The sequence below is a fragment of the Doryrhamphus excisus genome, linkage group LG15, assembly GCF_037039965.1.
Source record: "Doryrhamphus excisus strain RoL-2023G ecotype Guam linkage group LG15, RoL_Dexc_Guam_v1.1, whole genome shotgun sequence".
NCBI lineage: Eukaryota > Metazoa > Chordata > Actinopteri > Syngnathiformes > Syngnathidae > Doryrhamphus > Doryrhamphus excisus.
The window spans coordinates 2,029,944-2,038,161 of NC_136371.1; the positions used below are offsets into that span (position 1 = coordinate 2,029,944).

General features: G+C 40.7%; 1 long non-coding RNA gene across 1 annotated transcript; it reads left to right on the top strand.

The window, feature by feature from the left end:
- The first annotated feature begins 365 nt into the window (after positions 1–365).
- Positions 366–2,618, top strand: LOC131104823 (uncharacterized). Its single transcript, XR_009119830.2, has 3 exons — positions 366–431; positions 1,175–1,287; positions 1,527–2,618. It is a non-coding gene; the product is annotated as an uncharacterized LOC131104823 (long non-coding RNA).
- The last annotated feature ends 5,600 nt before the right edge of the window (positions 2,619–8,218 follow it).

Sequence of the window (8,218 nt, forward strand, 5' to 3'; positions counted from 1 at the left end):
CAGACCAAGTGGGGCTCTCATTTTCCACATTTCATTGGACTGTTTTTTTTTGTACTCCGGCATTTTGACCGCCACTCATCCTCCCTTCCAGCTCGGCTCAGCGGCTCTGTTAACATGGGAACCGGTGTCAACACAGCGCCGCGCAGGCGCACTGGCTGCTAGCTCTATGCTAGCTCTATTCTAAATCGACCGCTTGATGACGAAAATGTACATTTCTTAAAAGCAAACCCTACAATCTTTTTTTTACACCAGTCAGCAGATGTATAACTCACCGTGATATCCTGTAGCCCAGCGCAACAATGTACAGAATGTACAGTAAGTTTTGACGGTGATAGTCCTTCATCAGATACGCATGTCTATGGTGACGTCACTAAAAAGCGCCGACGTTTCCAAAGTTTGATGTGGAGTCATGGCTAGCTGATGGAAAAAAAGTGAGTTTTCCCATTTATAGTTCGAGATTGGTATTAAATTACTTGCATTACTTTAATCACGCAAACAACCGTTTCCACTTCGCTTTTCTAAAGACCTCCGCGACGAACATTCAAGCACATTAGCACCGCCATTAGCCGCTAATGCTAACGATAGTTCCTGGGCTACGAATTTATTTGGAGCTTCCCTCCCCTTAGTCCATCCTGCATGCAGGCATGAGGGAGATACAACGCAAATTCACTCTATATCGATATCAACGATATGGTTGTTTTGATATTGTGCTTAAATTAAATATCGATATTGTAAAAACCTATATATATCGCCCAGGCCTAGAAAAAGTTAAATATTATGTAAAGTCTTCAATACAATCATGCTGCACTCAAGGTAGTCTAACCGTTAGCTCTTCCATCTCACGTTCCCCATTATGACAAATGATAAACATAGTTAATACTGTCTTTATGCAGCAACCTTTATGCCGTCTTTTTCACTGTTCATTCCCGTTATGCAGGCTCTCCTCCCCCGTGGTGTGTGGTCTAAATCAGGTCTTGCTAACTGTTAGCTTTATAAGCATTGCAATAGGGTAGATGAGGCAAATTACCCATAATGCTCAGTACATTTTACTGCATTTAATGATGCTGGGAAATCCCATAAAATGCACTCAAAACATGTGAATTCATCTTAAATCATCTCCTCATTTCTCACAATAAAACAGTTCAAGTCTGATTCAAATAATCTGATATTAAAGGAACCATCCATCCATCCAGCTTCTGTGCTGTGTATCCTCACGTGGGGCTCGTGGGGGTATGCTGGAGCCTATCCCAGCTGACTTCAGGCCGGAATTAAATAAAGCAGTGTTAGGTAAGTACATTTTCAGACGTGTGTGGGTTATCTTAATTTGATGTAGATGTTGGCGCTGTTAATACATACAAATATACATAATCCTGCCAATACATATAATAATGCCCCATAAAAATGGGCATATTTCAGACATAATGACACATCGTGATTAATCATGATTAATGAATTAGATAATAAAATTACTTTATCCAACTATACCTCATAAATAATAATATCTGTGTGTGTGTACTTCCATGTAGGTTGATACTATTTGACTCAAGGATGTTGAGGCAGTTCTTTCAAAAGGTGTGTTTGTGATTGCACACACACATACACACCCTCAGTGTTAACCTGCAGTTTACTCTCTGTAGTTACCAAGGGAACTCAGAAGAAGTGGGTTGCTATGTGGATGGCCGCCCTTTATCAAAGGGAAATTGCTACTTTGAGGTGACGCTTCCAGTGACAGTGCTCGGTGAAAGTGAATGTCCAGCATTGTGGTAATTCAGTGAGATATACCATTTATTGTGCACATTTGTACGTGATTAAATGGCGAGGTCAGTCCAAACTGACCTCATTTTGTACTTCAATGCCAGCCATTTTCAGAGAAGAGAGCTCAATACTGCCAGTTTTGGGGCATTTCTGCTGAATTTACAAGAAAAAGAAAAAAAAATGAAACTTACGAAATCCGGGGCAGTTTGTTCCATAGGAAATAATGTAAATCCAATTAATCCATTTCACACATATTGAATAAAGAATAAAGAATAATTCTATTTTTACATCCAGAAAACAACGCAAAATAATTGAATAAATGAATAATGGACAAAATAATATTCAACATAACTTTTACCTTCATTGTTGACTCTCCAGGATCTCCTTTGTTGTTTTGCTGCTGAGTGTGAAGCAGAGAGGATGAGAATCAGCACCTCCAAGTCTGAGTTCATAGTTCTCGCCCGGAAAAGGATGCAGTGCCATCTCCGGGTTGGGGATAAGATTCTGCCTCAATTGGAGGAAGTTAAGTATCGTATCTCCAGGTCTTGTCCACAAGTGAGGGAATGATGGGACACAAGATCGACAGGCAGATTGGTGCGGCATCTACAGTGATGCGGACTCTGCATCGGTCCATGGTGGTGAAGAGGGAGGTGAGGTTATCCACGTTCCTCTCCTCACCTATGGTCATGAGCTTTGGGTAGTGACCAAAAGGACAAGACGACGGGCACAAGTGGCCGATATGAGATCTACACCAGGGGTCTCAAACTAAATTTACCTGGAGGCTACTGGAGCTAGGGTCTGGGTGAGACTGGGCCACATCAGGTTTTTCCAAAAAAAAAACAAAAAAAACCCCCGCATTTATTAAAAACAGAAAAATGAATAAACTTTGCTTTGGTTCCGATTTTCTACAAGAAAAGCTCTGATAAAACATTCCACTGTTCTCAAATATCTTACTTTTTATTTTTCTACACAAAACAAGAGGAAAAATAAATAAACAAATCAAGAAAAAAGAAAATCAATCAATCAATCAGTAATAAATAAATATAATAATAATAATAAAACGGCAAATAATAAAAACTTAAGAAACCACATATAGTTGGTGGGTAGACATATTATTGCACGGTCTTGAGACACATGCTAACTCGCAAACTAGAGAGCTAGCGACCTAAACGGTAGCCTTCAAGTTATTTCCTTTAAACTTAAATAGCCAAAAACTTACCACTTCCACACGGATAGGGAGGATAACTATTAACAGTTATTTAACCTTTAACATGAACATTAATCAAACGTAATCATTTTTTCTGGGTACATGATACCATACAGCATCCATATCAAATTTGCGCGGGCCGCACTAACATTAAACTTTCATATCAAGGCGGGGGCCTCAAACTAGTGTCCTGCGGGCCACATTTGGCCCGCGGGCCGCGTGTTTGAGACCACTGCCGTACAGGATAAAAGGACTCGTATGTGTAACATTCTCATTTGATTATGGGAACGAAGAAAACATTTTGAAAACTGAATCATACAAATACCAAATGGATTCCCATTACTGACACGTTTCTAAGCTTCATATTAAGTGTTCACTACGACAAAACCCTGTACCTCAAAACTGTCAGTATTAGACTTTCATATAATGTTATTGGAAATAACACACTGTGAGGCCTTTTAGTTTGGTTTTAGTAACATAGACATGCTGACTCAGGACTTGGACCTCATTGATTGTGACTAAAAGGCGCATCTGACTTGTGTCACTTTTGACATTTATTTAAAAATGCAACGTCTGACCCCGGTATCTTCTCTCGCTCGCATGAAAGTTTTCAAGATAACAATGTTTGTATTTAAATGAGACATCAGATTCCGAGCTCGATATGTCCTTCTGACATTTAAAGAAATAGACTTCAATGCAACCATTACATTTTACACGATGAAATTCTCCAGCTGTGACGCACACGCTTGTCCAGTTATCTCAAACATTTGTGAGATTTTCTTCTGCTAAAGGTCACCCTGCTGTCAAAGTATGCATCTTTGCTTTCTTGGTGTTTCTCCTGGCTGTGCTTTCACATAGACTCAGTTTCGCTCTTCTCGGTACTGATGTCTTCTTCAAACATCTGCAGCATTCCACTTATCTGACATGATTTTTTTTAGTAGAACATATGTCAATGCTTCTAACTAAAGGCTCTTCACTGGGTACTTTCCTGTCCTTGTAGAGAAAAAGTAGGTACGGTATTTATTCTTCAGTTTTCAAGCCTGGCGATCAAAACCATCAGGAATTAAAAAACTAACATGAGCAACCATTGGTTAAAATTTTTTTTTGGTTTTTGTCCATTTCTAATACTTGGTTGTAAACCTTTTGCTATCAATGAAGTCTCAATGAATAGTCTGCCAGGTCTGCTCAGAAGCGGTCGGTTTGTGGGCATTTCTTTCTGAAATTTAGGCTGAATCCCAATTCTAACCCCTCCGCACTTCCGTATTGTAGTCTACGAGTGTAGTAGCTCCGCCTTCCCCTTCATTTCGAGGGTGTTCCCCGAGCAGACTTGCTATGAAGTGGTGTTTAGCCCTTAGCACTCCTTAACCCTTGGTGAAAGGCAGGGGTCTCAAACTCAATTTACTTGGGGGCCACTGGAGCTCGGGTCTGGGTGAGACTGGGCCGCATCAGGTTTAAAAAAAAAAAAAAACGCATTTATTAAAAACAAAAAAGATTTTTAAACTTCGCTTTGGTTCCAATTTTCTACAAGAAAAGCTCTGATAAAACATTCCACTGTTCTCTGTTCTCTATCTTACTTTTTATTTTTCTACACAAAATAAGATGAAAAATAATAAACAAATCAAGAATAAAGAAAATCAATCAATCAGTAATAAATAAATATAATAATAATAATAAAACGGCAAATAATAAAAACTTAAGAAACCACATATAGTTGGTGGGTAGACAAATTATTTTTTTCAGATTAAAATGAACAAAGCATTATTAGAGCCCTGTAGACATGACAAAACACGACTATAGTCACATTTATACTCTTTTTATTTACAACATATTGCGCAACTGCAGGGTCTTGAGACACATGCTAACTCGCAAACTAGAGAGCTAGCGACCTAAACGGTAGCTTTCAAGTTATTTCCTTTAAACTTAAATGGCCAAAAACTTACCACTTCCACACGGATAGGGAGGATAACTATTAACAGTTATTTAACCTTTAACATGAACATTAATCAAACGTAATAATTTTTTCTGGGTACATGATACCATACAGCATCCATATCAAACTTGCGCACTAACATTAAACTTTCATATCAAGGCGGGGGCCTCAAACTAGTGTCCTGCGGGCCACATCTGGCCCGCGGGCCGCATGTTTGAGACCCCTGGTGTAAGGAGAATTGGAACACCACAGGAGGGGCAAGACAAGGGATAGGGGATAGAATTGGGATTCAGCCTTAGTCTTTAACAGGTGAAATGTATGCTCAATTGGAGAGATTGAAGAGATCAGGTGACTGACTTGGTCATTGAAGAATATTCCGCTTCTTTCTTTTCATAAAGTACTGTGTTGCTCTGACAATATGTTTAGGGTCATTGTCCATCTGTAGCATGAAACGCCGCCTAATCCGTTAAGAAATTTGGGACAGTTTGCCTCTGAAGACCTCAGAATTCATCTGCCTGGTTGTGTCCCGTGTCACATCATCAATAAACTCCAGTGACTCAGTGCCAAGCATCACACTACCTCCGTCATATTTTACACGACACATGGTATGCTTTGGATCACGCTTTCGCCATACTTTTTTCTTGCCTTCTTTCCGATGGAGGTTTGGTTTTGTCTGTCCAAAGAATGTTCATCCAGAACTGTGCTTGCATTTTTAGATATTTTTTAAAGCAAGATCAAATGTGGTGTTTCTATTCTGGAGGCATACGAGTGGCTTGTACCATGCAGTGAACCCTTTGTATTCGCTCTTGATGATAGACTTGTGCAGTGAGACACCTCCTATCTGGAGTGTTTCTAACTTGGGTTGGGTGTTGTGAAGGGGTTTCTCCTCACCATGGAAAGGGTTAGGCCCAGGCGACCACATGCAGCCATGGGGCTTGTGGCTACACTAGAGTTTCACTGACTCTTTAATGTGCAAAATGGTCTCTGTGAATATTTTTTTAGGATTGACTTATGTCTCAGGATTTTTTAAAATAAGTAACTTCGGGGCAGCTGGAGTTCAGTGCTATTTTTGCCCCATATGCAGCGGTTATAACAAGAAACTGCCAAAATAACTTGATAGTTTTGGATCTGTATTGCTCACCGCTGTTCTGAACTAAATATTCATTTGCTTCCAAGAGAGGGAGAAACACTTTTCCCCACAAGGGACTAGTTCACAGAGTGTGACTATGACCATGATAATGTGAAAATGGCAAAACTACAGGACCTAACTAAAAACACGTTTCCTCTTGATAGTTTTATCACTATACATCTCATCTCTGTTGAACTATGAATCAGATTAGGGCTGAAACTAATGTGATTAATTTCATATCTGATTAATCGTCCAATTACTTTAGAGATTCATTAATTAATTAGATGTTAAAAATTAATTTCCGGCTCGGGCTGCATGATTCTACAACCGGGCTAGCTACCATACTGTGTACCCTACCACCCGTGGTGACCGCATTGGCTGTGGAATTTACCACTAAACTATTGAAGCAGGTTTCAAAAGCGACTTTTTCACCAAAAATGACAAAGAAGTAGGTGTAGGATATTCTATTTCTAATGCTAAATGTGCTTTTACCTTCCCAGGTGGAGTCAATGGATAATCTTTTCATGGCAGAAGGGCCTTTCCCTGCGGTAGGGATGTACTCCATGGGAGAAGAAGTCAAAGTGGGCTTGCAGGCGGAGGATGACACTATAACGATGGTGGACAGCCACGATGACGACTGGGGTCGACTTTATGACGTCAGGGTAAGACGCAGGCGAATGACTTTTGCTGCATTATTTTTAAAGCAACAATCCAATGTTGGTTTTTTTTCTGCTTTCGGAACAAAGCAAATATTAAACCGTGTTCAACATGGATAATACGGTATTTGTATTATTAACTGATTTCATCTCATAGCTGACTGTGCACAGGTGAGTCTGTCAAGTCAAGTTAAGTCAAGTCAAGTTTATTTACAGTGAAGAAAATAAGTATTTGAACACCCTGCTATTTTGCTATTTCTCCCACTTAGAAATCATGGAGGGGTCTGAAATTTTCATCGTAGGTGCATGTCCACTGTGAGAGAGATAAACTAAAAAGAAAAATCCAGAAATCACAATGCATGATTTTTTAACAATTTATTTGTGTGATACAGCTGCAAATAAGTATTTGAACACCTGTGTATCATCTAGAATTCTGACCCTGAAAGACCTGTTAGTCTGCCCATTAGAAGTCCACCTGCACTCCATGTATCATCCTGAATCAGATGCACCTGTTTGAGGTCGTTAGCTGCATAAAGACACCTGTCCACCCCATACAATCAGTAAGACTTTAACTTGTAACATGGCGAAGACCAAAGAGCTGTCCAAAGACACCAGAGACAAAATTGTACACCTCCACAAGGCTGGAAAGGGCTACGGAGCAATTACCAAGCAGCTTGGTGAAAAAAGGTCCACTGTTGGAGCTATCATTAGAAAATGGAAGAAGCTAAACATGACGGTCAATCTCAATCGGAGTGGAGCCCCATGCAAGATATCACCTCGTGGGGTCTCAATGATTCTAAGAAAGGTGAGGAATCAGCCCAGAACTACACGACAGGACTTGGTCAATGACCTGAAAAGAGCTGGGACCACCGTTTCCAAGGTTACTGTAGGTAATACACTAAGACGTCATGATGTGAAATCATGCATGGCACGAAAGGTTCCCCTGCTTAAACCAGCACATGTCAAGGCCCGTCTTAAGTTTGCATATGACCATTTGGATGATACAGAGGAGTCATGGGAGAAAGTTTTATGGTCAGATGAGACCAAAATAGAACTTTTTGGTCATAATTCCAATAAGCGTGTTTGGAGGAAGAAGAATGAAGAGTACAATCCGAAGAACACCATCCCTACTGTGAAGCATGGGGGTGGTAGCATCATGCTTTGGGGGTGTTTTTCTGCACATGGGACAGGACGAGTGCACTGCATTAAAGAGAGGATGACTGGGGCCGTGTATTGTGAGATTTTGGGGAACAACCTCCTTCCCTCTGTCAGAGCATTGAAGATGGGTCGTGGCTGGGTCTTCCAACACGACAACGACCCGAAGCACACAGCCAGGAAAACCAAGGAGTGGCTCCGTAAGAAGCATATCAAGGTTCTAGCATGGCCCAGCCAGTCTCCAGACCTGAACCCAATCGAAAATCTTTGGAGGGAGCTCAAACTCCGTGTTTCTCAGCGACAGCCCAGAAACCTGACTGATCTAGAGAAGATCTGTGTGGAGGAGTGGGCCAAGATCCCTCCTGCAGTGTGTGCAAACCTGGTGA